Here is a 14,786-nt window from a genome sequence, read left to right on the forward strand (position 1 = left end):
TGCACGTATTAACGGAAAAATTATATTAAATTTCACTAATTTACTTATAAAATATCAAAACAAATATTGCAACAAATTTCTGTTGAAATGAAAACACATGAAAGTGAACAGTGTTGCCAGCTCCGCAACGCTGGTGATTACTTTTGTTGTTCTCTGTTAGGATTAAAAGCCAAATTAAACTTCCTTAACCCTAACGCCATAGTCGTAACCATACCCATATCCATAACCATCTCTATTGTGATCGATTAATGGTGCCATAACCGTAAACAGCTGACCATTGCTGTCACGAGCTGCGAATGTTTTGTTTATAAAAAGTGATTGTGCAAAGTGATTGCAAATTTGGTAATTTTTAATCAAAATAAAGTAAAAGAAACATTTTTAATAGTATTTTTATTAATATTGCAACAAATTGGGTGCATATCTACATAGTGAAACAATTAGGTGGTGAATAAAGCCCCATATCTACGCGTATCTCAATGTGAGCTGTTCACATATTAAAAGTTTAACAAATTAATAAGGATTTCGGTATTCTTACAGATTTAATTAAATATAGCACTACATATAGGCGAAGATTTTGTATATATATTTGAGTGCAAGGACGTGAACTTAACCGTAATTATCTTCAAATAAAACACGGAAACTGCCACACAAAACCTTTTTGTGCTTAGAACCGGCTGCCGTGGGAAGTGCATTAATACTCTGACGTTATATTTGGTAGGATCTGTTAGGGATTGACGGTTGACCATATATACCAAAACCAGCAAAGCGGTTGCATATCCTGAGGTGCTCTTACCTTTTGGTCTGATGGTCGACCAATTGCTTGATCTCGGCATTGAGAGCAATGATTTTTGGTAAAAGTCTAGTTGACCAAAAATTTCGAGTGAGGTGTCAAAAGACGCGTATTAATTTCGAGAACAATAATCCTAAGGCGGAAAAGAAAAATTGTATCTCTGTCCGGAGATATTTGCAGTTGAAGATGGCGATTTCCATGTGTTTGTTGTTGTGTTTGTACACACAAGAAAAATTGTGCATCACCGTGGCGGTAGCCACGGTTATACCACACACCCGGACTTGGCATGGCGTAGCCCAGGGTTATTTTTTATAAGCGTGGCCGAAGACCGCCAACGCAGAAAGGTGTTCTGCGCAAAATAATATGGATCCCACCCCCGGTTTCGGAGGTACCCGCGGGTCTTTTTTCGGTTTTTCGTGTAATATCTTTTGAACGAGTTAATATTTTTATTTTCCGCCTTCGGATTATTAATACTGATGTCAAGACGCGTCGTTTGACACCTCTCTCGATATTTTTGGTAGCGTATTAGCAGTCGACCCCTCAACTAGACTATTACCTAATTTTCTTGGTGTGGAAGAACGTTTATCCATTACACTTCAGTAAAAAATTTTCAGATATTAGCATCGTATATTGTATTAATTAGTATGATTTTTAGGTACTTGGCACATGGTATTCCTTTCAAAAAATAGCTTGGAGCCACTGTGAGGATGATTGTGTTGGAGACTTGCGAGGCTATGTGGAAAACGCTTTCCCCAATATATTTAAGTGAACCCACAGAGCAACAATAAAAAGATATAACAACTGACTTTCCCAAAAGTGGAATATGCCAAATCGTGTAGGTGCTACTGATGGAAATCACGTTGCTATAAAATGCCCTCCGAAGTCAGGATCACTGTTTTTCAATTATAAAAAGTTTTTCAGCATCGTCTTGTTGGCAGCATGCGATGCTAAATACCAGTTTACCGCTGTAAGCGTAGGAGCTTATGGAAGTCAAAGAGATGGAGGCATTTTTCATGCATTAAGGTTTGGAGAAGATCTGTTGGAAAATCGATTACCACTTCCACCAGATACTCCTCTTCCATTATCGCCACAACCCTTTCCGCATTTCTTCGTTCGAGATTGTGCATTTCGCTTAAAAAAAAATCTAATGAAACCATATCCGGGAAAGAATACGACAAGGTAACAGCGAGTTTTTAATCACAGACTGTCGCGGGCCCGCCGCGTTATAGAAAACGCATTTGGAATTTTGACTGCGCGATGGAGAGTATTGAAAGCCAAAATGGAGTTTTATCCTGAAAATGCGGAAAAAATCGTTTCGCATGTTTAGTGCTGCATAATTTCATTATGTTCCACGATACTAGTCGGTGGTATTGCCCAGAAAACTACACTTGCGGAGAAGGGGCGGGTGCAGAATGGAGGAACGAACTAAGAACTTGTGGAGGTCCGCTGCGGGCAGTACACTCATTTCGAAGAAGGGGCCGAAATAGTACATACGAGTATTGGGAATACCTTACCAACTACTTTATGACCGATGGTGCAGTAGCATTTCAAAATCACATCGAGTAATATATTTCAGGAGGTAAGAACGCAACTTATATACACTTGTCTAGAAGTTATTTCACATTTTGACTACCTCCTTATAGATCATTTAGGCGGAAGGCGATACACAACAAAACAAAGCAACAACAATTGCTGCTGCACAAACACAATGCTGCTACAAAATCACAAGCTTCTCAAATTATTTTAACATAGAATAATATAATTTATTTCATTTTTTTCTGTATACATACAGTAAAGAACGATATTGAAACAATACTTCATATATTTTTAAAACATATATTATGGTTTTTTATATATAAAGTTAGTTCAAATAATTTCACTAAATAAAAAATTGGTAAAAATTGCAATTCTGCTTCGTGTATATTAAATAGAGCATAATATAATACCACAAAGTTTGTATTTTGCATTCTTATTATAGTTATGCACTTTAGTGTTTACGCATATTAATATTTAGTATAAAATGGAAAGTGCAAAATTCAATTTAAATATTTTGCCGGAAAACGAAAAATTGAATTCAAAATTTTGAAGGAAAATGAAAAAAATGTCTGCACTTTCATAAATACGCAAATTTAGTTCATATAAATAACTTTAAAAACCCGTCACGAACTTTGAAACTTTTTGAGCAGAACTTTTAAAAAATCTCTTGTATGCAACTTTGTTTCTTATTCAATTTTGTTATAATAATGTGCAAGTTAGAAAGTGTTAAATTTTCATCCCCTAATGCATGAACAAAAATTTACGTTTGAGCTATTACTAACCAATGGGCAACAAAGCTGCATACTCAAAGATTACCTAAAAATCAATTCTGGCAATGTGTAAACTTTGAAACTTTTATATACGTATTAGATTTTTGTTATAGATTATGCTATATTTTAAATGAATATCAATAATAACACATACAGCTGTGAATACGACAATAGCAGTGTTGTGGAGAATTTATATTGGCAACGCACTGTGAATGCGCCCTCCTGCTTCTGAATTGCGACCGTGCGTAGTTGAGTTACATTGCCCGTATTTAGCAACCCTGGCGAAACGGCACCGTTTTCCATTTTATTTCCTTAAAATAAATTATAGTTCTCGGTCGTATCAGCAGCAGGAGCACGCACAAAAGCGTAAGATTAAATTTTAATGTTATGTGATTTGTATTTAACATTTTATGTACGTCATATTGTTCCCATAGGAAATAAAACAACATTGCATCGTACGTGTAAGTGTTTTTCATTGTTCTTATTTGGAACTCCTGCAAGATCGGGAACAAACTAGCAGTCTGAATTATAAACGCTATTTTTTCCTTTTATTTATTTTCGTTAATTTTAGAAATAACTTCAATGAATTGTATAACCAAACACATGTAAGCTAATTTCGAAAACATTTTCGGGAAAATGCGAAAATTCGAAAGGTGTTAAAAAATCTTCATGCAAATTTCAAACTTTTATTAAAGTTTTCAGAATTTTTTTTAGTATGAACTTTTGTAATCCAATCAATTTTAGTATAACAAAGGGCATGTTTGAGGTCTCTCAAAAATCGCATTAATTTTTGCCAATTTTTTTTCAAAGAGTGTTTTAGATTTCCTTCCATATAAATATTTACTCTTTGTTTGGAACCAAATCTAAAACACTCTTAAAAAAAAAATTGGGAAAAATCAATGCGATTTTTGAGAGACTTCAAACATGCACTTTGTTATACTAAAATTGATTGGACTACAAAACTTCATACTAAAGAAAATTCTGAAAACTCTAAATAAAAGTTTGAAATTTGCATGAAGATTTTTTAACACCTTTCAAATTTTCGCGTTTTCCCGAAAATGTTTGCGAAATAAATTTACATTTGTTTGGTTATACAATTCATTGAAGCTATTTCTACCATTAACGAAAATAAATAAAAGGAGAAAATAACTGATAAATACATCAGTAATTTTCACTGCTGTTTTAGTGCTCGCAACTGTACATCAATATATGTTACGAATTATACTATTTTCACTATTAATATGCGCAGGTGTTTACAAATCTACTATTATAAAAATTTAAGTTCTTATGTGTGTTTCTTTGTTACATTATCACAATTCAATAGTCACCATATTACTCGAATTAACGTATTATTATATTAGGATAGGTCAACTTTCATGTTACATGCAACACAACATATAATATATTAATAAATAAAGAAATTAATGTATCACAATTCGATTTTCAATCTACATTTTGTACTTTCTTAGGAATTTCAAATATATCTACATACAAAAATTATTGCAACATTTTATCAGTTATTTGTTTCTTTTATTTAATTTTATTAATTTTAGAAAAAATTTGAATGTATTGTATAACGAAAACTATGTAAACCAATTTCAAAAAAGTTTTCAAACAAATTAGAAAATTCAATAAGTTTTTGAAAATCTTCATAAAAAATTAAACATTTTTACTTGGAATTTAAAAAAAATTTTGAGTATGGAGTTTAGTAGGTTAATAAATTTTAGTCCAACAAAGTGCAATTTTGAAGTGTGTCAAAAGTCAATGGGAATTTTGGCAGACTTCAAAATTGCACTTTGTTAGACTAAAATTCATCAACCTACAAAACTCCATACTAAAAAATGTTCTAAAATATCCAAGTAAAAAGTTTGAAATTTTTATGAAGATTTACAAAAGCTTCTGGAATTTTCTAATTTGTTTGAAAACGTCTTTGAAAATGGTTTATCCAGTTTTCGTTATACAATACATTCAAGTTTTTTCTAAAATTAATAAAATTAAATTATAGAAACAAATAACCAATAAAATGTTGCAATCATTTCTACTACTGCTTTTTTGAACAAAACTGTACATCCATTTATACATACAGTTTGTACTTTCATTAGGAATCTCAACTAAACATCCCGTGGCATATTTGCAGTCGCATTCATATTGACATATTAAATATATCACGGGATGTATTCAGATTTCATTACAATTTAAAAGGAAATTAAATAGAAAAATCAGTCAATTTCTTTATAAACTAAGAAGATAGGTTTTGCTATTGAAAGGCTGGCGTTAAAAAGCGTAAAGAGGCAGACATACAAATATGTATAAAAAGTGGATACACAAAAATTTCTTACTTACATATATTTGTATGCCTGCCTTTTTTGGTAATTGTTTACTTTAGCTCCAAACTGATAAAACACATCCAGAAATGTTGGCAGAGGTGTCGGGTGACGGGTTTTGACCTCGGTATAAATAATCCAAGGCGAAAATTAAAAAGTTTATTTCAGGCAATAGATATTTTCAAAAACCGGTTTCAAATTTTCATGTGGTTGTATTTTTGATGATTTTGTTGTAGACCACAATTACGCAGAAATAATTTACATCGCGTACCCGGCGTTGGATCAGGCTCTCGATTTTGGCTCAACCGGGGGGTTGTTTGTTTGTTTCTGAACACCTTTTGATAGAAGCAAAATGTTTTTTTCGCCTTCGCATTGATCCCGCGGTCAAGGCCCGCCTTTTGACATCCCTCCCGACATTTTGGACGTGTTTTAGTGATTGTGAGCTAAAGTAAACAATTACCCATTTGTAGTGCCAGCCTTTTAGTTTTAAAATTACAAAAATGGCAATCACCCTACTGGTTGTCATACAAGTATTCCACAATATCTGCTTCGTTGTTCTCCTCAATCTGAGCTTGCATGACTATCTCAGTGCACCGTTGTCACCACCGCCTGATTTTTCTTCTTCAAACTTGATATGACGGACTTATATCGGCACTGTAATTCTCGCGGCGAGCCCTACACGCACATTCATCCCTAAAAGTGGGTGTATTTTTGCCACCTTCAACACTTCTGGTTATATTTTGAGAGCTATGCCGCATTCTGTTGTAATAGAAAATTTGTTCATAATCAAACATGTTAAGTAATTCCATTATACTTACGGTCGGGGTATAATGTGGGCTCTTAAGAACTGAAGACTCTCTAAGAAAACTCATTGCCTTCCATCAGACGCGCCACTTCCTGAAGTGTTTTTACTGCTCCTTATCTCTTTACTAAAACGCTCTCGTAAATTCCCCCATCGCCTTACTGCTACTGCCACTATTGGGAATAATCATACCTATGTACGCACATATTATAAGATTATTCATTTTTACTTACAATCCACACCTAAATTCTCTGCTATATCCTTCCAAGCGGCACTTTTTTATTTGCGTCCTTAAAATCCCGGTTTGCCTTGTCATAAAGGCATGGGAAATCGCGTACAAATTCAATTAATTTGCAGTCATCCATTATGATCTGCATAAACAATAAACGAAATTAATTTGTCTTTCAAATAAACGAAACAATAGAATTTTTAATTACACAAACAAAAAATCGGCAAACAAAAAAATTATACACACATACACAAAATGGCAAAAAAAAATAGGCGAATGAACAATCAGCTGTTTGTGGATATGGCAGAAAACCAAAATTCAATTGGTTGGCTATGGTATGGTTATGGCGTTATCGTTATGGTATGGCACCATTAATCGATTACATTGATTTCCATAAGGTAGGTCCGATCAGCTGTTTTATCTGGTTATGGTTTTTTGGTTATAAGTCACCATTAATCGGGCCTTAATACAAAGCGGTGGCGGCTCACCATAAATTTAAATAAACATACAATTACATTGTTTTTGTAATTTACTGAATATGTTGCAATTTAATATATTAAAATAGCCAAGTCCGGGTGTGTGATATAACCGTGGATACCGCCACGCTGATGTCCTTCTGCGTAGTACACCCTTCTGCGTAGGCGGCCTTCGGCCCCACTTTAAAAAAATAACCCTTAGCCGATCCAACACCGGCTACGCCATGCACAATAATTCTGCGTAGAACACCTTTAAAAAAATTACCCTTAAGCGGCAATTACCCACCGACGTGTGCCGTACGTACGGACGTTTGTCGTAGGCAACACGTTTGACCGAACCCTCAATCCCGTAGGCATCAATGTGTGCGTCTGTGTACATGTACATAACATATTTGTGTGTGTATTGTTTACAGATAAGCACTGTTGCCATTGACCATTTTGCATGCATGTTTATGGAAACATCAACTTTTTCAATTTAATTTTTGATGTTGTAAAAGGCTGGAATTAATATTAAATAAATATAAATAGATCACATATACTTTAATCTGCACTTTTACATAATTATTTCGAATTATTTTCACAATTTTTCAAACTTTAATTAGGTGTTTTTGCATAAAACTGCAAACGGTCAAAAATTAGCGCACAAAAGTTTACTAGGCAACTCTGTCTAGTGAGAGAGCGATCAGCTGACACGTTCTTACGGAAAAAATCAAAATTGTTTTGATTTCTACGTTCCGGGCTACGTACGTACGGGCGTTGCACGTCGGTGAGTTTTCGTTTACATTGCACACTCATAAGATAGGTCGTGTCAGCTGACACGTTTTTGGTACGTACGTTCGTGCGTACCTAACTGCCGCATTAACCGACACGACACCGGCAACAAGAAAACTAAAATAAAAACTCACCTCCAAACAATTTTATAAAGCATATTTGAATCCAAGCCAAAAAAACTGACGAAACTTTATCGGAACTTCAAAACACAAAAACAATTTCTATCATGAAAAGGCGAGACCACTATTCCCCCAAAATTAGTGAGTTTGACATGTTTTTGTTTATATTTTACATTTTATTTTTACATTAACACTTTTAACAATAAAAACAATGTAAATAACACGCGAAAATTATTTCGGTCTCTAATGGTTCACTTTTTTCACAGGAAAGTTGATTTTAACGTGTTTTTATGCACCAAATTTTCAAACTAAAAACAAAATTTTCACGTGTCAGGAAAAAATAAAGAAAAAGCGGCCGAGTGTCAAAAAAACCTATCGGAATACAAACTGGCTCGTTTGTTTTTAATGAACTAGATTGTATTTTTCTTGTATGTCGTTAGTTTTTTGAAATATAATTTTATGTTGTTTTTGAAATATAGTTTACACACTTACACCAGTCTGAAGCCGTATTAGGAGGGAGTGCGACAAAAAATTGGAGACAAAATACAAGAAAAATACACGAAAATAAAGTAGTGTCATATAGGTATAAGTAAATTAGTGAAATTTAACATAATTTTTTCGTTAATTCGTGCAAGTTAGATTATGTTAATATACTAAATATAAAAAGTAAAGTGATGTGTGCGCTTAAAAGATTGTAAACGTGCGGGAACAATATGTATCACACAAACCTGTTTTTCGCGGATAACTTCTAAACGGGTAAAAAAAGTTAACTTCCGCTTTCGGATTCTTAATCTAGACGCGAATACGCGTCTTTTGATACCTCACTCGAAAATTGTGGTCCAAATTTCGGTGGGTACCATAACTGCACTACTACCTACATTATTTCAGTGTGTGTTGTTCGTTTGTTGTACAAATTCGTTGCATATTGATTTTCAGATCAAGAATACTCAAAGGTGCCGTGGCATGGTCTTGTTGGTCAATCGCGCGCCGCAATATCCGTTGATGGGAATTGACATTCATTATAAAGTAGCAACGGCACGGTCCTGCGCAAACACATCGCCAACCTGTGTTGGAAAAAGATATGCTGAACTGTAGAAGAAAGATTTTTAAAATTTAATAAAATCAAAATTATAGTTCTGCTAAAAAGGGGTAAAGTATTGTATGTTAAAGTATAGCAAAGTCTCAGAGGCCTTGTCCTGGTGAAAATTGAGTTTGAATAGCTCTCATTCTTCATTCTCAGAAACATGTACGAAGGTACCTCGTAAGATATTACAAATCCTCAACACTTTTTTTGCAATAACTTCAAAAAAACTCACATTCAAACCGGTGTCCTATCCCTACATCTACATATCAATAGCTATCTTCACCACCAGGAGTCACTATTGTTTCCTACACCATAAAACTTAGCAGTTTTTGTATGTGTAAGAAAATGCTGCCAATGTGTTGGTTTCATTTTGAGTTTGCCATCTCCTTTTGACAACTCCATCGGCCATGCAATGAAATAAATAAAATCAGCTGATGAGATGAGCAAACCATATAATTGAACCATGGGCCTGCAAACGAGAAAGATCAATGTAATTGCCAAACAAAAAATTAATTTCGAATATCAATACCTAACGTAACGTGGCGAGGAGTTACCCTGATCTTGCACCACATATTTTGTGGTCACCAATGGTGGCAATAAACCTTGTTGATTAGTAACCACCACAAGCGCTGATTTTCAATGATAACGCTTATCGGATTTGGCATCTGATCGGGATCTAAACGGCGTTGGGCTTGATCATACTGTTGCGCCTGTTGATATATACCAGCACCAGGTGCAGGTGGTTGCTAAAGAAACTAATACAAAAATAATCATCAGCAATATTTGAAATATATTAGTTGTATTAGCATACATTATAACCAGGACGTGCGGGTATTGGGGGTTGACCCGGCATGGGTGGCTGACTGGGCATTGGCGCCTGTCCAGGTTGTGTTGGTGGCATCATTTGACCCATGTAACCACCTGGTGCACCTGGTTGTTGTAGGGGATAACCTGGCTGTTGAGGTTATGGGGGACAACCAGGTGGACCAGGTTGTGGTGGACAGCCCGACTGTTTTGGCATTGGCAGATAGGTTGTTGCTACTGCTGTCGTGACATTGCATAACCCGGTTGCTGTTGTGGTATATACCTTGGCATAACTTGATGTGGTGTCATTGCCCCACCTAGTCCAGTATATGCGGGCGGCATACCTGGAGGACCAACCCAGCAAAAATCTAGTGACAGAAAATGGCTTTTCCCATATTTTCATATATTTTTTTGTTTAGTTTCGCACGCACTTACCAAGCTATTAAGATCCTGATTTTGCAAGTATTATTAACACTTCTTTGGTATTTCTTGTTCAGTTTTATAATTGTACTTAATTTAATAATTATAATAAATTAGGTCCACGCTTGTCTGTGCTCAAAATTTACTTCTCAATAGCAATGGCGGCTTCGCAGAATTGGTTCTAGATACAAACACACGTTACAGCACCAAATTTAGAGATTTCTTTTGCTGATATTGTTGTGAATTATGTTTCTTTATGAAAAATGTACACTTTTAATTTCTATACAGACCCAAAACACTTTTTCTTCTATTTATTTGGAAATTTGCAACTTTTTCAATGCGGTACGTCTGCGGCGTTTCAAGCTGAAAACAAATGGCGGATTCGCAGACAATTTTTTGACGTATTTCAGGGTACATAGCATGTAAGAAAAGGCAAGCATATACGGTTCGGACATTTCAATAATGCTATCTCATTCTGTCATCCTAACAATTGTGGAACAATGTGGGATATTTTGTTGTTGGTCTCCATTTTCGGTCACTAGATTTTTGCTGGGATATTACTACTGAACTGTGCAGCCTGTCAAACATTACAGTACAGATATACAACGAGAGAAGGAGACAAAATCTCAAGGCTGTCGTTAAATTTTTGTAAAAAAAAGGGGCTTAAATATACGTATATTTCAACAAGCCGCCTTGCTTCTATCAATATTAATGTACAATATTTCGTTCTCCAAATGAAAAAATAAGCTTTTGTTTTCCATTAGTATTATAAAATTTTTATTGTTTTAAGAACTCCGCAGAATAGCATAACCGATTTGTGCTGAGTGCGCAGATATACGTATGTAAATGAGCCCTTAGTGACCAAAAAGCGACAAAAATAAGAAAATAATGCCAACTGATAACTACGAATGTAGTTAAATAATTTTTGTGCGGATATTAATTTTAATAAAAATAAAGCATCCTACACTATATTACTAAATTACTATTAGGTTGCAAAAAAGTAGAAGATAAACACAAAAAACTTACGTTTCAAACAATTTTCTTCCAATTCGATACAGCGTCGACAACAAATTTCTATTCGCTTCAAAATTAGATACACAACGAAAATTTCGACAGAGATTAGATGTCATAATACCAATTTCAAATTCGATTTTCGATGTTCGATAGCCAGCACAAATTTGTACAAATAAGTGTTCTTTGTTAAAATAACCAATTTCCTTTAACTATTTTGATGCATTCCCTTTAATTTAACAAGTGAAAAAAATCTTATGAAATGGCAGAGAAATCTCCCTTTCCCCCACATTCATAATACCTACTTTTCCGGTTTACGCTTTTTCGAACATTGTTCAGAATAGGAGGAAAGGGAGAAGTGAAAAAACTCACAAGGAATTTTTATTTAGAATACGAGGAATGGGAGAAGGGAAAAAACTCGAACGGAATTTTTGTTTAGAATTGGGCTGATTATATTTATCCTCTTTGTTTTTAGGTTAAAACTTTTATGACCAAATGTGAGTACAATAATCAAATGTACAAGGATGGAATATTTAGATATGTTTTTGCTATGAAAATTTATGTCTTTAATTCGAAAATGTAAAATTATTTTTGTGGCCGAAAAACTTCACAAAAGTTGAAACTGTGCACGTGCACTTTATAAATTTTCAATGCGAGGAAATAAAACGTCAAATAAAAATAAATAAAAAGTGGAGACGGTGCAGGTTAAAATATGATATTTCTTAAATGAGATATGCTATAATTTTGTAAACTTTTTTTTAAACATCACAAAAGTTCTAACCAAAACTCTATATGGACAGCTAAGCGTTAAACTTTATCTGCTCTTCTGAAATTGCTGCGCACAAAATTAGTACTCCTAAATTTTAATACGAATTATACTCAGATGCAACTGAAATATGTGTCTATGTTTAACCTCTACACTAATTCTATGTATCCACTCTACAAATGGTGTGGGTTCACTATTCATCGCAACCGATTCAGCTATTTGTTATACACTATGGTCACCAGAGGTTTGTGTCTGCGCTTCTCGGTACAAGGTACATGTTCTGTAGCTAGTTGCCGCTAGATGGGTCTCCCAAGCATTATCTAAGTGAGGATAAAGGGCTCATTAATGGTGACTTATAACCGTAAAACCATAACCAGATAAAACAGATGATCGAACCTACCTTATGGAAATCAATGTAATCGATTAATGGTGCCATACCATAACGCTAACGCCATAACCATACCATAGCCAACCAATTGGTTTTTGGTTTTTCGCCATATCCATAACCTAAAAGTATTTGAGTTGCTGAATTTATTTTTTTGATTTTATTTATTGTTTTGGATACGTTTTGAGTAAGATACTTATTTTTTATGGAATATGTTTGTAATTTTTTGCGTTTTCTTCATTTTTATGAAATTTTCACTATTTTTAGGTTAAGGCACCATTAATAGATCACATTTGAGATGGTTATGGATACTATGGCGTTAGGGTTAAGGAAGTTTAATTAGCCCTTAAAGCACTTTTTTACGCGGAAACGTAACGTATATACGTGTAAAAAAAACACGGCTTAAGTCAAACAAATGTAAACAAACGAATTAACCCTATGTGGTGCATGTTATCACTGATGTTAAGCTGCCGGGCAACGCACAAAATTTGCTTGATGGTTACCTAGCAACGTGTAGTTGTGTGCGTATCGGGCGATGTCGTGTCACACGTATTTGTTGTCGGCTTCGCGTTGATGAAAATCAATATTTTCAGATTTTTTCGCTTGACAGCTGGTCTATTTGACCGTGGTGGACGTGGTTGACAAGCATTAATGTGTTAGTTTTGTGAGAACGTGCAATGAGCAAGATCGCGGAAAAAAAAGTTTTACGTTGCGGTTTATTGAAACCTACGAATGCTTACCAGCATTGTGGAATATAAAGTGTGAAGCATATTCCAACCATGCATATGCAATATGATATTTTTTCATCCACAATATTTTTTTTATTTTCTTTCTTTTTTTCCGCCAAAACAACTGCAGTTACAAGCAATAAAAATCGTCATCCGATGACATGTTTACGTCCGCATGCTACGAATTTTCATTAAAAATGGCGCTTGATGCTTTCTGCTTGTGTGGTGACCGGGCAAGCGACAATCACCCGAAACGCACACAATTACACGTTGCTATGGTAACCATCAAGCAAATTTTGTGCGTTGCCCGGCAGCTTTAGATTTTCACATTTTACCTTGATGACAGTATTATCTATTGCCGTAATCCAGTGAGTTTTACAGCTCCGACTCACGCTCAATTCTCACGGAAATGCTCTGGATCATTGAGAGACTTGAGAAGCAGATATCGTGATATTTTCGCACACGTGAAATGTGATAGGCAGATGTCGCCGCTGTTTTTCATTCAACTCTGTGGCGTCGCAGCTAGAACGCGAACAGTTGAAATCAACGGGAAACGTTCAAATTTGTTTAGTTAATGATTTCCCATACGTTTATTTCTAAAGAAATACATAAATTAATACAACATTGAATATTAGGCACATTTTCTGAAATACTCATCGCAGTTCACGTCCTCCTTCTTAACTTGTTGCGTGGCATTCAACGACTTTTAAAATAAGCAATTGAGCTCGTACGAAGGAGAAACGCAAAGTGTGGTGAGTTTACATGAATATTTGAACATTGAGAACAACAATTGTAATGACAGTCAGTGTTGCCAGGTTAGCCTTTTCGAGGCTAGATTTAGCCTTTTTTTTGCCTTTAGCCTCGAAATTTTGGGTTTAGCTTCGTGAATTTTTTCTAGCCTTTTTTACTTTTTAATAATTTCTAAAATAAAATAATTTGAATAGTTCCTGTGAACACCTAATACCTAATAATATGAGTTCTCTACAAAAGATTAACCCTTTTTCTGCTGAAAATTCGTTGAAAGTTTCAAATCCAGATGTATTTTCTTACTTTGAAAAAGAGAAGTATAGTTATTCTTCAAGTCAAATAGCATTAATAGAGCTGCAGTGGCGAAAACTTATAACTATACAATGGAAAAATGTACACTCCACTATGCAATTTTGGTCGGAAGTCCGAGAATTCATATTTAGCTTTTTAGTATTACCACTCAGTAACGCGGAGGTTGAAAGAATTTTTAGTGGCATGAAAATTCTGAAAACTAAATTAAGGGACAAACTAAAAATTAAAATGATTAATGCGCTGCTTAATATTAGATGCGCGTAAAAACGCTTATCTAAATGTTGTAATGATTTTGAAATTACCGATGATCTCATATCTATGGTAAATAGCCAAACTTTATACGCAGACTTAAGCTCTTCTATTTCTTCAGACGGGGAATATTTTATATAAATAATTAGTTTGTAATATATTTGTTTTGTGTATATACACATATAAATAAAAAAAAAATAAATGTAAGGCGCGATAACCTCCGAAGAGATCGAAGGCCGAGCTTCTCTTCCAATTTGCATCGTGCTCCTCTTGATTTTCCCTACAAATTGGCCGGACGGGACCTACATGTTTTATGCAGACTCCGAACGGCATCTGCAAGGCAGATGAGTTTTCACTGAGAGCTTTTCATGGCAGAAATACACCCGGAGCGCTTGCCAAACACTGCCGAGGGGCAAACCCGCTTAGAAAAATTGTCTTCTAATTGAAAAACCTTATTTATAAA

The 14,786-nt window shown here is 34.8% G+C and overlaps 2 long non-coding RNA genes across 4 annotated transcripts; one reads left to right on the forward strand and one right to left on the reverse strand.

Moving 5' to 3' along the window:
- The first annotated feature begins 369 nt into the window (after positions 1 to 369).
- On the forward strand, positions 370 to 4,296 carry LOC137235519 (uncharacterized). Of its 2 annotated transcripts, XR_010947944.1 has the most exons (4): positions 370 to 478; positions 538 to 714; positions 1,446 to 2,369; positions 2,434 to 4,296. It is a non-coding gene; the product is annotated as an uncharacterized lncRNA (long non-coding RNA). The 2 variants fall into 2 exon arrangements; XR_010947950.1 differs by lacking the exons at positions 370 to 478; positions 538 to 714 and adding an exon at positions 732 to 1,389.
- A 576-nt stretch (positions 4,297 to 4,872) lies between these two features.
- LOC137245944 (uncharacterized) lies at positions 4,873 to 6,747 on the reverse strand. Of its 2 annotated transcripts, XR_010951422.1 has the most exons (4): positions 6,660 to 6,747; positions 6,456 to 6,593; positions 6,239 to 6,395; positions 4,873 to 6,179 (listed from the first exon to the last, which is right to left on the reverse strand). It is a non-coding gene; the product is annotated as an uncharacterized lncRNA (long non-coding RNA). The 2 variants fall into 2 exon arrangements; XR_010951418.1 differs by having other exon boundaries at positions 6,456 to 6,690.
- Positions 6,748 to 14,786: the final 8,039 nt, after the last annotated feature.

This window comes from Eurosta solidaginis, chromosome 1 (genome assembly GCF_040869045.1).
Source record: "Eurosta solidaginis isolate ZX-2024a chromosome 1, ASM4086904v1, whole genome shotgun sequence".
Taxonomy (NCBI): Eukaryota; Metazoa; Arthropoda; class Insecta; order Diptera; family Tephritidae; genus Eurosta; species Eurosta solidaginis.